The sequence below is a fragment of the Thalassophryne amazonica genome, chromosome 6 (genome assembly GCF_902500255.1).
Source record: "Thalassophryne amazonica chromosome 6, fThaAma1.1, whole genome shotgun sequence".
Classification (NCBI taxonomy): domain Eukaryota; kingdom Metazoa; phylum Chordata; class Actinopteri; order Batrachoidiformes; family Batrachoididae; genus Thalassophryne; species Thalassophryne amazonica.
The window spans coordinates 8,364,995-8,380,933 of record NC_047108.1 but is presented as its reverse complement, the minus strand read 5'-3'; positions in this window follow the sequence as shown (position 1 = coordinate 8,380,933).

Genomic DNA, 15,939 nt, shown 5'->3' with positions numbered 1-15,939 from the left:
TAGGTGAGCTATCACTAGGGGTGTGTGGTGTATCTGTGCTTTGTCTGGGTTGTTCTTCCTGCAGTTCTTCTGTCGGTAAGTCTGCTGAGTTACTGTCTGAATCTGATGTCTCCTGTGGCCTGTCTATCTGTCGGTCTGCATCTCTGTCTGTTTGTTGGTCTGCATCTCCAGTTGTTTCTGAGTCTGCATCTGAGTCTGTTGCTGCTCTATCTGGCAGGGATCCACTACTCTCTGAAGCCGTGCGTCGTCTTTGTTCAGTCAGTCTCTGTGAGCGCCTTGGCCGGTGTTCGCCTGGCTGCAGGGAGGCATGGCCTTCCCTCGGTGCTGTTTCTGGCTGCAGGGAGGCGTGGCCGTCCCTCGGTGCTGCTGTAGGGTCCCTGGCTTCTCTCGCTTCCCCCCTTGGCCCGGTGGCTCTGCCAAGACAAGTTTGCCGAGGCCGCAGGGGCACTGGGCCACCAACCCTACAGCAGTGGTTTAAGTGGAACCAAGTGTCCTTACCGTCTACTTTGACTGCTGTACGTGAGGCAAGAATCACTTTAAAAGGACCTTCTTGGCAGGGCCTGTCCCACTTCTTTTTGAACACCTTGACGTAAATCAGATCACCAGGCTGGATGGTCTGATTTTCAAGTGGAATCTCTGCTTCTCTGTCTTCTGTAGCACCTTTGACCTGCAAAAAGATAGTTTTGTGTATTTGGGTTAATTGTCTCAGATAATTATGCCATTCGTCTTGTAGCTGCTCCAGCGACGGTCCTTCGTAGGGTCCTCTCAGGTTTGGAATAGGCATCGGCCGACCTGTGAGAGCTTCAAATGGTGTCAGATGGGTTAGTCGGTTAGTTTCTGAGCGCATTGACAATAGAGCAAGCGGCAACGCATCCAGCCATGTTAGTTTGCCATTGCTGTCTGCTATGATCTTTGCTAGTTTGCTCTTTAAAATGCCATTAGCCCGTTCCACCGCCCCATTTGATTGGGGGTGATAAACACACCCAAATTTCTGTTTGATACCCAATTGTTTGAATGTTTCTTGTGTGACCTTGGCTACAAAAGCCCTACCGTTGTCAGATGAGATAGTATCTGGAATGCCAAATCTTGGAAAAACGTCTCGGCACAAGAACTTGGCTACCGTTTTATGGTCTTGATTTGGAGAGGCTACTGCCTCAATCCATCGGCTGAACCTGCATATCACTACCAAAACATATCTCATTCGTTTAACTCGATTTTCAGCTCCCATGTCTATGAAATCCATCATAAGATGTCTAAATGGCCCATCAGGAACCGGAATGTGGGCTAAAGGGGCTGTGAATGATTTCCGGACATTGTACTGCGCACATACCTCACACTCATTCAACAAACGGTTCACCATAGCCGCCATATATGGTGACCACCAGACAGCTTTTAGTTTGTTCATAATTTGGACTCGCGAACAATGATCGGGTCCGTGGGCCCAAATGATTGCATGTCGTAATAAATTGGTGGGTAACACAAAATGTCCATGACTACTGCACCACAGTTTGTCCGCTGGCCCCTGACTACGTGTCTCAATAGCGCCTCGTTTAGCCCACATTCGTTTTTCTTCTCCACTGGCCCTACTTTGAGCCACTATCAGTGCCTCAAGTGAAACCAGTGGGGTACAATCTTGGATGGTTAACAGGGGAAACATGTTTTCCCCTTGTGCTCCTTTGCGAGCTGCGTCATCTGCTAGGTTGTTACCTTGAGCTATGATGTTATTATTCTTTTGATGACCTGCACATTTAATGATGGCTACCTCAGACGGTAATTGGAGAGCTTGTAACAGTTGGGAAATCGCTTCTCCATGAGTGACAGGGGTGCCATCTGCTCTCAGGAATCCCCTCTGTTTCCAAATGTTTGCATGTACATGACATATGCCATAAGCGTAGGCCGAACCTGTGTAGATGTTAACACGTTGATCTTTAGCTATCTGGCAAGCCATAGTTAAGGCTTTGATTTCTGCCAGTTGGGCTGAACAAGGCTGATCAATTCCTTGGGACTCCAGTAATTCAAAGGTCTCGCCATCAGTGTTTAGTTTAACAATCCCCATACCCGCATGCAATCCAGCGGCATCCCGAAAGCATGAGCCGTCCACGAACAGGGTTAGATCTGCATCTATGGCGTGATTATACAAATGTTCTCTGGCTCTCAAGAATTTCTCTGTCTCTGCCACACAGTTATGTGGAGTGCCATCTAACGGTGTGGTCAATTTGGTGGCGGGGTTCACCGTGTGACAACGTTGTATTGTTATTTCTGGAGCGGACAACACAACTTCATATCCAGTGCATCTAGCTTGTGTTAGGACAAAACATTGACTGGTTAGCAGGGCATGTAATTGATGCGACGTGTACAGCGTTACTGCATGTCCCATGATTATGGATGATGCTTTTTGAAATGCAAAGGTAGCTGCTGCTAGACCCTGATAGCATGGTGGCAATCCCGTTTCAATGTTGTCAAGCTTTGTACTATAATAGGCCAATGGTTGTTTTCCTTCGTTTGTTTCCTGCATTAGTACAGCACAAGCATAACCAGCTTTATCAGTAACATACAAATGGAAAGGTTTCCCATAATCTGGGTTGCCTAGAGCAGTTTGCATCTCTGTTTTTAGGGCCTCAAAAGCTCCCGTTGCCTCATCTGTCCAGATGAGGAGAGCTGCATTGTTTGTTTGCCCCGCAGCTCTGATCATGGCACGCAAAGGTGCAGTTTTTATAGCATAATCACAAATCCACGGCCGACTGTATCCTGCCATCCCAAGGAATGAAAGCATTTGTCCCACTGTTTGGGGTTTGGGAGCCTTGATTATAGCCTCCACTTGGCTTGGGGCTATACATCGTGTGGTCCCACACAACTGTCTTCCCAAGTATTCTACTTGTTGTTTGCAGAACTGCAATTTGTCCTTACTTACTTTATGACCTCCATCTGCCAATGCATGCAATACAATTAATGAATCTTTTTCACACTGTTCTTGAGTCTCTGATGCAATAAGGAGGTCATCCATATATTGCACCAATGTACTGGGTATGTCAAGGTGTTGTAAATCTTCAGCCAGGACTTTGTTAAAGATAGCTGGGGACAGGTTCAGTTCCTGAGGTAGCCGTGTATACGTTAGCTGTTGTCCCAGAAATTTGAACGCAAACAAATGTTGTGAATCTGGGTGCACAGGCACACTGAAATAGGCTGAACACAGATCGATTACTGTGTACCATTTTGCTCCAGCAGGGATGCTTGATAATATAGTATGCGGATCAGGTACTACAGGTGCATCCATTTCTATTATTGCATTGATAGGTCGCAGATCATGTACCAGCCGATACTCTTTGGTATTGTTTTTAGGGATAGGATAGATAGGAGTATTGCATGGGCTTGTAGTTTTTATTAAAACTCCAGCTGCCATTAGTCCCTTAATTACCAGTTTTATGCCTTCAATAGCCTGAGGTTTTAATGGATACTGCCTTTGGTGAGGCAGTTTTGCTCCCGGTTTTACTTTTATTTTTAATGGTAAGGCTGTTTTTACTAGTCCTACATCTGTTTTGCTTTTGGACCACACCACTGGTGGTATTTGCTCTAACAATTTCTCTTGTTGGGCCGATAACACCATCTGTCCCTCTGGTCTAGGATTGAGCTCCACTTTTTGGGCTATAGCTTCATCATTTACTTTTAAGTTAATTCATATAAACTGCTTGTCTTTCGACAGATGTACTTGTGGATTTTCCATGTTTTGCCATTCTTCAACTTCTGAGGCTGTCTTTACCATTGGACCTAGGTCATGGGATTCGTACTTTTCTGAGACTAAAAGGGTCCCATGAGGCGTGGCATTCGGCACTTGATAAGATTGTTGTTCAGCTGAAGTTAGCTTGACAGACGCTGCGGCCCCTTGGGGGCCTAAATAAATTTCTGTGGTGGTTATGTGAAACAGCCGCTGATTCATCAATGCATCCCAGCAGCATGCATAGTCAGTTTGTTCTTGTTTGGCATCGAACATCAGGGTGACATGTAAAGGTAAACGAGGTGTATATACTGCTGCATAGTGTTGTTCTGCCCAGGGCTTCCATTTTTCCCATTCCAGTTGAAGATTTGAATTTTCTAGTTGTAACTTCAGCCAGTATACCATGGGTTGCACAGTTCGGACCTTGTCTTCCATGTCCATAAGCACCATAATGTCGGTGAGTGCTTCGTCAGGAAAGTGTATTTTCAGTCCTTGATGGGTACACACTATCTGGGTTTGTAGTTTGCATAAAATGTCTCTTCCCAGCAAATTCACAGGTGTATTTTGTGAGTATAACAGGGGTGTTTCAATTGTTTTTCCTGCAATCGTTACAGGAAGTGGGCGTGTAAAAGGTATTATTTGAGTTTTCCCAGAGAAGCCGATGGTCTTAATTACAGACCCAGAGAGGGGGAGATCAATCAATCAATCAATCAATTTTATTTATTTAGCGCCAAGTCACAACAAACAGTTGCCCCAAGGCGCTTTATATTGTAAGGCAAGGCCATACAATAATTATGTAAACCCCCAACGGTCAAAACGACCCCCTGTGAGCAAGCACTTGGCTACAGTGGGAAGGAAAAACTCCCTTTTAACAGGAAGAAACCTCCAGCAGAACCAGGCTCAGGGAGGGGCAGTCTTCTGCTGAGACTGGTTGGGGCTGAGGGAAAGAACCAGGAAAAAGACATGCTGTGGAGGGGGGCAGAGATCGATCACTAATGATTAAATGCAGAGTGATGCATACGGAGCAAAAAGAGAAAGAAACAGTGCATCATGGGAACCCCCCCACAGTCTACGTCTAAAGCAGCATAACCAAGGGATGGTCCAGGGTCACCTGATCCAGCCCTAACTATAAGCCTTAGCGAAAAGGAAAGTTTTAAGCCTAATCTTAAAAGTAGAGAGGGTATCTGTCTCCCTGATCTGAATTGGGAGCTGGTTCCACAGGAGAGGAGCCTGAAAGCTGAAGGCTCTGCCTCCCATTCTACTCTTACAAACCCTAGGAACTACAAGTAAGCCTGCAGTCTGAGAGCGAAGCGCTCTATTGGGGTGATATGGTACTATGAGGTCCCTAAGATAAGATGGGACCTGATTATTCAAAACCTTATAAGTAAGAAGAAGAATTTTAAATTCTATTCTAGAATTAACAGGAAGCCAATGAAGAGAGGCCAATATGGGTGAGATATGCTCTCTCCTTCTAGTCCCCGTTAGTACTCTAGTTGCAGCATTTTGAATTAACTGAAGGCTTTTCAGGGAACTTTTAGGACAACCTGATAATAATGAATTACAATAGTCCAGCCTAGAGGAAATAAATGCATGAATTAGTTTTTCAGCATCACTCTGAGACAAGACCTTTCTAATTTTAGAGATATTGCATAAATGCAAAAAAGCAGTCCTACATATTTGTTTAATATGCGCTTTGAATGACATATCCTGATCAAAAATGACTCCAAGATTTCTCACAGTATTACTAGAGGTCAGGGTAATGCCATCCAGAGTAAGGATCTGGTTAGACACCATGTTTCTAAGATTTGTGGGGCCAAGTACAATAACTTCAGTTTTGTCTGAGTTTAAAAGCAGGAAATTAGAGGTCATCCATGTCTTTATGTCTGTAAGACAATCCTGCAGTTTAGCTAATTGGTGTCTGTCCTCTGGCTTCATGGATAGATAAAACTGGGTATCATCTGCGTAACTATGAAAATTTAAGCAATGCCGTCTAATAATACTGCTTAAGGGAAGCATGTATAAAGTGAATAAAATTGGTCCTAGCACAGAACCTTGTGGAATTCCATAATTAACCTTAGTCTGTGAAGAAGATTCCCCATTTACATGAACAAATTGTAATCTATTAGATAAATATGATTCAAACTACCGCAGCGCAGTGCCTTTAATACCTATGGCATGCTCTAATCTCTGTAATAAACTTTTATGGTCAACAGTATCAAAAGCAGCACTGAGGTCTAACAGAACAAGCACAGAGATGAGTCCACTGTCTGAGGCCATACGAAGATCATTTGTAACCTTCACTAATGCTGTTTCTGTACTATGATGAATTCTAAAACCTGACTGAAACTCTTCAAATAGACCATTCCTCTGCAGATGATCAGTTAGCTGTTTTACAACTACCCTTTCAAGAATTTTTGAGAGAAAAGGAAGGTTGGAGATTGGCCTATAATTAGCTAAGATAGCTGGGTCAAGTGATGGCTTTTTAAGTAATGGTTTAATTACTGCCACCTTAAAAGCCTGTGGTACATAGCCAACTAATAAAGATAGATTGATCATATTTAAGATCGAAGCATTAAATAATGGTAGGGCTTCCTTGAGCAGCCTGGTAGGAATGGGGTCTAATAGACATGTTGATGGTTTGGATGAAGTAACTAATGAAAATAACTCAGACAGAACAATCTGAGAGAAAGAGTCTAACCAAATACCGGCATCACTGAAAGCAGCCAAAGATAGCGATACGTCTTTGGGATGGTTCTGAGTAATTTTTTCTCTAATAGTTAAAATTTTATTAGCAAAGAAAGTCATGAAGTCATTACTAGTTAAAGTTAAAGGAATACTCGGCTCAATAGAGCTCTGACTCTGTCAGCCTGGCTACAGTGCTGAAAAGAAACCTGGGGTGGTTCTTATTTTCTTCAATTAGTGATGAGTAGTAAGATGTCCTAGCTTTACGGAGGGCTTTTTTATAGAGCAACAGACTCTTTTTCCAAGCTAAGTGAAGATCTTCTAAATTAGTGAGACGCCATTTCGTCTCTAACATACGGGTTATCTGCTTTAAGCTGCGAGTTTGTGAGTTATACCACGGAGTCAGGCACTTCTGATTTAAAGCTCTCTTTTTCAGAGGAGCTACAGCATCCAAAGTTGTCTTCAATGAGGATGTAAAACTATTGACGAGATACTCTATCTCCCTTACAGAGTTTAGGTAGCTACTCTGCACTGTGTTGATATATGGCATTAGAGAACATAAAGAAGGAATCATATCCTTAAACCTAGTTACAGCGCTTTCTGAAAGACTTCTAGTGTAATGAAACTTATTCCCCACTGCTGGGTAGTCCATCAGAGTAAATGTAAATGTTATTAAGAAATGATCAGACAGAAGGGAGTTTTCAGGGAATACTGTTAAGTCTTCAATTTCCATACCATAAGTCAGAACAAGATCTAAGATATGATTAAAGTGGTGGGTGGACTCATTTACATTTTGAGCAAAGCCAATTGAGTCTAATAATAGATTAAATGCAGTGTTGAGGCTGTCATTCTCAGCATCTGTGTGGATGTTAAAATCACCCACTATAATTATCTTATCTGAGCTAAGCACTAAGTCAGACAAAAGGTCTGAAAATTCACAGAGAAACTCACAGTAACGACCAGGTGGACGATAGATAATAAATAAAACTGGTTTTTGGGACTTCCAATTTGGATGGACAAGACTAAGAGTCAAGCTTTCAAATGAATTAAAGCTCTGTCTGGGTTTTTGATTAATTAATAAGCTGGAATGGAAGATTGCTGCTAATCCTCCGCCTCGGCCCGTGCTACGAGCATTCTGGCAGTTAGTGTGACTCGGGAGAGTTGACTCATTTAAACTATCATATTCATCCTGCTGTAACCAGGTTTCTATAAGGCAGAATAAATCAATATGTTGATCAATTATTATATCATTTACTAACAGGGACTTAGAGAGAGACCTAATGTTTAATAGACCACATTTAACTGTTTTAGTCTGTGGTGCAGTTGAAGGTGCTATATTATTTTTTCTTTTTGAATTTTTATGCTTAAATAGATTTTTGCTGGTTATTGGTGGTCTGGGAGCAGGCACCGTCTCTACGGGGATGGGGTAATGAAGGGATGGCAGGGGAGAGAAGCTGCAGAGAGGTGTGTAAGACTACAACTCTGCTTCCTGGTCCCAACCCTGGATAGTCACGGTTTGGAGGATTTAAGAAAACTGGCCAGATTTCTAGAAATGAGAGCTGCTCCATCCAAAGTGGGATGGATGCCGTCTCTCCCAACAAGACCAGGTTTTGCCCAGAAGCTTTGCCAGTTATCTATGAAGCCCACCTCATTTTTTGGACACCACTCAGACAGGCAGCAATTCAAGGAGAACATGCGGCTAAACATGTCACTCCCGGTCCGATTGGGGAGGTGCCCAGAGAAAACTACAGAGTCCGACATTGTTTTTGCAAAGTTACACACCGATTCAGTGTTAATTTTAGTGACCTCCGATTGGCGTAACCGGGTGTCATTACTGCCGACGTGAATTACAATCTTACCAAATTTACGCTTAGCCTTAGCCAGCAGTTTCAAATTTCCTTCAGTGTCGCCTGCTCTGGCCCCCGGAAGACAATTGACTATGGTTGCTGGTGTCGCTAACTTCACATTTCTCAAAACAGAGTCGCCAATAACCAGAATTTGATCCTCGGCGGGTGTGTCGCCGAGTGGGGAAAAACGGTTAGAAATGTGAACGGGTTGGCAGTGTACACGGGGCTTCTGTTTAGGACTACGCTTCCTCCTCACAGTCACCCAGTCGGCCTGCTTTCCCGGCTGCTCGGGATCTGCCAGAGGGAAACTAACGGCGGCTAATCTACCTTGGTCCGCACCGACTACAGGGGCCTGGCTAGCTGTAGAATTTTCCATGGTGCGGAGCCGAGTCTCCAATTCGCCCAGCCTGGCCTCCAAAGCTACGAATAAGCTACACTTATTACAAGTACCATTACTGCTAAAGGAGGCCGAGGAATAACTAAACATTTCACACCCAGAGCAGAAAAGTGCGGGAGACAGGAGAAGCCGCCATGCTAAACCGGGTAAGAGCTAGTAGCTGCGCTAAGCTAGCGGATTCCTAAAAACACACAAAGTGAATAATGTGTAAATAATTTAGAGGTGATTCAGCAGAGGGAGTGCTTTAGTTAAGGCACGTGAAGATTACACTGTGAAACAAATCGTTATCTAGGTAACTAGATCAATCTAACTGCGCAGATTAAACAGCTATCAGATACAGCAAAACACCGCTGTGCTCTGGAACAGGAAGTGATACAATACCGCAGTGAGAGCCAACCACCAGTAGAGGCAAGCAAGAGCTGTCCAAGATGAGATGAGCGCCCATTTTCCCTATGCAAGAGTATGTTGCCCTGTATCCACCATAAAAGGGAATTCTCTGTTTTGTATATTAATGGTGACGGTTGGCTCTTCCTTAGGTATCATAGAAATAGCCAATGCCACCATTTCCCCCTCTGGCTTCTCTAGGCCCCCCTATTGCCAATAGGCAGAGGGTCCAACCCAAGGTCGGGCTGGACAATTTCTCATTCGATGTCCAGGTTGTCCACAGCTCCAACACTCATTAGAAGGTTGATCCCCTGTTGGGGGTGTTAGTCCCGTGGGCGGTCCCGCTTGACTGTTCCTGGGAGCCGAGTTTTGGAATCTGCTTCCAAATGAAGGTTGGCGAGATCCTCTTCGCCACCCTCCTCTGGGACCCTGAAAGTTCCGTGGCTCTCCTCTCCACCCATGACTGTAGGTGGGTCCATTCCCGGGTGTGCCAGTGCTATGGTAGTGATAGTGATGCTCCACTGGTACTGAGACTCCTCCTGCAGGAGTGCTTCCTGCTGCTCCTTGGGGGCTCTGTGTGGCTGTTACCACAGGTGCCTGTATGGTGGCAGCAGTGTTTGCTGTGGGGCCTGTGCTTGCCGGCTCAGAAGGAACAGGGGTCATCATTGGTGCCTGGGTCTTTGTTTTTTCTTTCTTGACTTTGGTTAGTTCTCCCAACTGCATCTGCACCAATTTTTTCGTCAGGGATTTGGCTGCATCTTTTTCTTTTTGCTTTTCTTTCTTGTAGATTTCAAGATGGTGACAAATATGCTCAGAGTATAAGGCCCAATTCATTTTTGATAGTCCCACGACTCCATCTAGGACTTTCTGAACCGCTTCCGGTAGAGCCTTTTTTACAGTTATTTTGAACAGGATTTCAGTTGCTGGGGAATGGTTCCATGCATTTCCTGTTTCCTCCGCCCATCTCTTCTGGAATCTGTGCAGGAACTTCTTTGGGCACTCTTCAGGTTTCCACTCCTCATCATCCAGTTTAGAGGGGTCCAAGACCTCACGGTACTTTCTTCTCAGTCCCTCCCACATGGAGTTTCTATAGCGATTAAAGGGGACTTCATCATGTTGATTAGTGCCCATCATCTGTGTTAGTCCAACCCTTTCTGCTAGTTCTTCAGTGTCATGTTTTCCCATTACATGCATTAGCAAGGCTTTTATGTCACCTAAAGACAAGGTTACCCCTGCAGTGCCTTCTTCTAAGGCAGTTATCCATCTCCCAGCTCCTTGGGTGATGTCTGGCAGCCTGTTGGCCAGCCCCACCATGTCTGTCCAGCTCCATGGGGTGTACACATGATGACCATTTCTGACCACCAGTGGGCATATGAGGTCTTCGTCCTCCTCTTCTTCTGTGGGGGCTCCATACTGTCTTCCAGATCGAGTGCGACTGACTGGCCCCAGGCGGTCCATCAAGTTAGTTATGTCCTGTTCTAAAGCTGTTATGTCTTTGGCTACACATTGTTGTCTTTGCCTGAATTTGGCCTCTTTTGCACTCTCAATGACAACCTCACCAGAAATCTTCCGGGTGGGTGGCTCTATAATGTGATTCCCTCGATTGGGCGTCGATTGTTGTAATATTCTTCTTTCCTCAGCGTCCCTATGTCTTTGTATTCTTTCCTCCGCTAGCCGAAGTTGCTCAGCTGGTTCTTCATTACCTTTTCTGGCCAGATCCAGTGTGTCACAGAAGCTCTTGTGCCACTCTTTGGAGCCTCTATAGCCTGAGAAGGTCCAGTCGGCTGACTTATGGTGGGAGGGGATGGTTTTCAGTGGACCTCGAGGCGCAGGTGGAGACTTCAGGTCTCTCTCTCTATCTTTGTCTACCTCAGTGTCACTGTTATATGTGGCCCCCCCTGCTGGTCGTGATGGGAAACCACTTACTTCCGGACTTGGAGACCTTGTATGATCCATTTGACAGATCGAGGACCTGTCTCCTTGTGGCTCTCGAGCTTTTAGTGTCAGTGTGAATTTGCCCTCCACATCCATGCCTTGGTCCTCTTCATGACTGCCTAATACAAACTGTCCAGCTGTCTTTCCCATATCATGACGTTTATATGGGAGTGGCTCTGCTTCCCAGCTCGGTGCACTGGCTTTGATCTCTTTGGATTTTTCCTCTGCCATTTTTTCTCTTTTCTGCTGTAGCCTTTGTGCTTCCTGCTTGAACAAGGCCAAAACTTCTTTTTCCTCAGTGCGTTTTTTGTTGTTATTCATGTTCTTCTGCTGATCTTTAATTTCTTTTTTCTGTATTTCTACAGCTACTGCTTCACACATCACCAGATCAAATGATCCCTCCAAAGGCTATTGCCTGCCCCCATGTGACCTTTTGTGCCACTTTCTCATACATCGGTTGGCTTTAATGCGTTTTCCTGGATACTTTCTTAGTACTAAGTCTAGCGGGGTACTTTCCCGACCTTGACCTTGAGAGTTACCCATGTAACCCTGACAAACGCTATGTGAGGTGTTTCTATGGTGTTCTGGTAGTCCCTCAGGGGCTGTCCTGATCCAGACCAATAGCTTGCCGGCTGTAACACCTGTTTTGTACTTTAAACCCTTAAAAGGATTAAATTTCCAACTGTTTTGCCCGTCTTCTTTTTCTTTAACTAAATATGCAAATTTACCTGTTTCCCACCGAACCTTCCTTGGGACCATAGTCAGAGTCAACCTAGGAAACAGTTCTTCACCTGGATCGGTTGGTAGGGTTATTAAATGATTTAATGGTATGCTCATTTCTTTATTAGGATCAGCACAAATCAGCTCCAGCCACGGGGTTAAACCCTGATGCCACAGATGTCTTATCAGCAGCTCCAAATTAATTAGGGGGAATTGTTCTTTCTTTTGCTTCAAATTGACTTAGTAATTTGCCATAATTTCTGATTGATCTCTTGTTCGTCCTGCCAATGTTCCGCTCCTACACTGTCATAATAGGTTCTTTCCAGCCAAAAATGTGTCCTGATTCCCTGGGTTTTGATGTCTCCGTCAGTCAAGTAATGTTCTGGGAGTATTATTTCATCATCACTTAAGTCTCCCATCAATGACTGTCCCAAGCATTGATCAGTCTGTCAGCTTTTTCACTATAATCTGATCTTTAACTCTTTTGATTTGTAACCAATTTTATTTCTTTAGTCCTCTTACAACCCTAACACTTCTTAATGTCTTTGCTCCTGACTTTCTTTTTTCCTTCTAATTTCTCACTTTCCGCTTCTCTTGTCTTTTTCTGCTATGTTTGTTTATTAGTTTTCTTTCTTTGAAATAATATCTACCTTCTCTGTATTTACATAGCAGTCTCTTCTCCTGTCTTTTTTCTCCACTGTCTCTGTTTCTCACTTTCCTCTTTGCCTGTCATGCACCTCCCAAGTCCTCATGTTGGGTCTAACGTCTCCTCCTTGTACTCTTCACATTAATCTTGTATGTTAGCCAGCCTGCAAGCTCTCACAGCTTGCCTGCAACTCCCCGCTTACTCTCTGCTCTCCCACACAACAATCTTCAAAAGCTTTATACACAAAAATTACTAAAAACAAATTTCTATATATCTCTGTCTAGACTTCTGCCACTCTTCACTCTGTGGCTTTAAACAACTTTTTTAATCACTTAACACCAATGTGTTATGTTTGAGTATGTATCTCTTCTTCACGTTAGACAGCTCTCCGGTGCTGCCAGCAACTAATATATTATTTTTAACAAGCTCCTCTCTGAGCATACAATATTTCATTTACTTCTAGGCCTTACCGCGCCTCGCGTGCGTATACTGTGCTTTCCTGCACTTTCTTCTCACTTGTATATGTTTCCTACGCTCTCCAAGCGTACACTATGTCTACTTTTCTTCTCACTTACTGAGCTCCTCGTGAGCTTAATGTGCCTTTGCACTGAAAGTACTCTTTTTTTTTTTTTTTCCAATTCTTTTCTTATAAAAAACTCATATTACTGTGCACTTAATTACTTATTCTTCAGTATACACTAATCTTCACTTCTATATTTCTCCCATGCCCCACAAGCGTGTATTTGGTGCCTTACTGCACTATTTTCTGCTTCATTACTTCTCATGTATTCTGCACTAACTCTTCATTTTTATAGTTTTTCTCTTTTCTTAAAAAATGACGTCCTTTATTGAGCTCATTTTACTTACTGTCAACTGTGCTTCTCTGCACTTTATTTATTCTCCTTATCACGTGCGGTATTTCTATTGCGCCCCCTCAAGCGCTTATCTTGTGCTTCTCTGCACTATTCTCTTTTAATCTCTTTTTTCTCACTTATCCTACTTCAGTCTCTTTTTCTTTAAATAACCTTGTATTACCTTGTACCTATTTGTCAGTATACTTCCCTAAATTAACCGCTACAGCGTATGCTATCCGCCAGCATGTTAGTAACGAATTTTAACACCAATTATTCCCCAAGCATCCAGGTTAGTTCTCCATACACTCTTTTCTGCACCAGAGTTCATGAACATTCCTGACCTTTCACTCACACAGACACTCTCTTTCCCAGGAACACACTCACTCTCTGGGCATTCTGTCTACAAGGCCTGAGAATTTTCAATCTTATCTTTTTTGGTCTCTTATCAATTTTCTTAGTCCAGGTTCTTTTGGGTAAGAGGCAATTAAAAATATCACCTGTCAACTTGGGCAGAAATCCAGACTCACTCCTCCAGATCGTGCAGAAGTTATAAAAGGTTTCTGCTTACCTTTTAGTCGTGATCACTGTTATTTACGGTCTGGAGGGATGAGCTGGACCATCCCAGGCTGCCGGAATGCCCCTGGACCCTCCTGAAGCTGGCTCGCCAAGTTCTGTCGTGGTCCTCTTTTTGGTCGTCTCAGGATGTCTTCTTTAGATAACACAAAACTGATTGCAGGTGGTTTGCAAGAAAAGGACACAACACTTTAGAATAATTCAGCCTTAAGCAAGACAAAATGCACAGAGTTTTTAAGTTTATTTAAGCATCCGAAACAGAGCTTATACAAACTGAGCTCTCTAAAGAGAACCACTAATAAATCAAAGCAGGAAAAGAAGCTGCTGCAAAGAAAGGGGCAAAAAAGGAATCGAAGCCCTTAAATAAAAACAAAGTTTCTGTGCTGGCTAAGGCTGCTGTGTCTGCAGATGAGTATGTTTGAACCCATAAAGGTGTTTTTTCGGCCTCTGTACACCAGGAAGTTCCAACAGTTGTAGAGAATAAGAAACAGTCTCCAAAATCATCACGGCGGGCGAGTGTAAGTGTTATTACTGCCATGAATTGGGCCATTTCATTGCTGTGTGTCCTAATCTTAAGAGAGAACAAACTGGAAATAAAATCCCCTCTGTTGTGGGCTCAGTTCAGAGTGAGTCCCTCATTAGTGATGTTAATTTGCCAGTTGACATTCACACAGTAATTGATGATGAAATTAAACCTTTTATTACTCAGGGTTATATGTCATTGTCTGGTAGTGAGACAGACAGGGGGCCTGTCACTATCCTGTGTGACACTGGTGTGAAACACACTCTGGTTTGTGGCGGGGTTGTACCGTTTTCTGATTGTGGATCTGATTTGTTGATATGGGGTGAAATTGAGTGTTATTTGTGTGCCGCTGCACTCAGTCTATCTTTCCTCCTCGATTGTTTCTGGTACGGTGCGTGTCGGTGTGCGTGACCAACTGCCTGTTGCAGGGATTGATGTGATCCTTGGGAACAATGTAGCTGGGAAAAAAACTGTTCCCTGCAGTTCCTGAGGTAACAGATGAGCCCACAGCTGAGGTGTGTAGTAGTGTCCCCACTGCGCTCAGCGTACCGCTCATTTTTGCAGCATGCGTTGTAACGTGAGCCCAAGCCCATGAGCTTGATGATGGCGTGGATCTTTCTGATTCATTTTTGGCTGCGTTTGGTGATGGGGACAGGCCTCCTCCTGAAGAATGTGCACCCCCTGCTATGGAAGTGTTGCCACCTGAAAGTGGTTTGTGTTTGGCAGTAAATAGAGATCAGCTCATTAAGTCCCGGCAGGAGGACGGCACATTGGGTAACTGTCTGTCTGCAGCACAGCAAAATAAAAGCGGCACACGGTCTGTGATTTACCTGTTTGATGATGGAGTGTTAGTGCACCAATGGTATCCACCTACAAGGAGAGATTTGATGTGGTGAACCAGGTTGTAGTCCAAAAGGAGTTTCGACTCCAGGTTTTGAGTCTTGCACATGACCATAATTTGTCGGGTCATTTGGGGATTAACAAAACTTATCATGGGGTCCTTCGCTATTTCTTTTGGCCAGGTGTAAAATCTGATGTGGTAAAGTTTTGTAAATCTTGTCATGTTTGCCAACTTGCAGGAAAACCAAACCAGGTTATTCTTCCAGCTCCATTACATCCTATCCCGGTAACTGGAGAGCCATTTGAACATGTACTCATAGACTGTGTGGGACCGTTGCCAAAAATGAAGGCTGGACATGGGTACATTTTAACCGTGATGTGTGCAGCAACTAATTTTCCTGAGGCTTTTCCAATGCTCACATTACGGGCTAAAGTGGTGGTGAAAGCTTTGGTTAAGTTTTTATCCGTCTTTGGATTGCCTAAGCACATCCAGTCAGATCAAGGAACAAACTTTATGTCCAAAGTTTTTAAGCAGGTTATGTGTAAACTGTCTGTTAAACATCAGGTCTCCAGTGCGTATCATCCAGAGAGTCAGGGCGCACTGGAGAGATTTCATCAAACATTAACATCTATGCTTCGGAAGTATTGCTGTGAGTCAAACAGGGAGTGGGATGAGGGGCGACCACTGTTACTATTTGCTATTTGTGAGACTACTCAGGAGTCTCTAGGATTTAGTCCAGCTGAGTTAGTTTTTGGGCACACCGTTCATGGTCCTTTGCGTTTGCTGCGGGAGAGGTGGTTGGCAGATAAACTGAGCTCCGTGCAT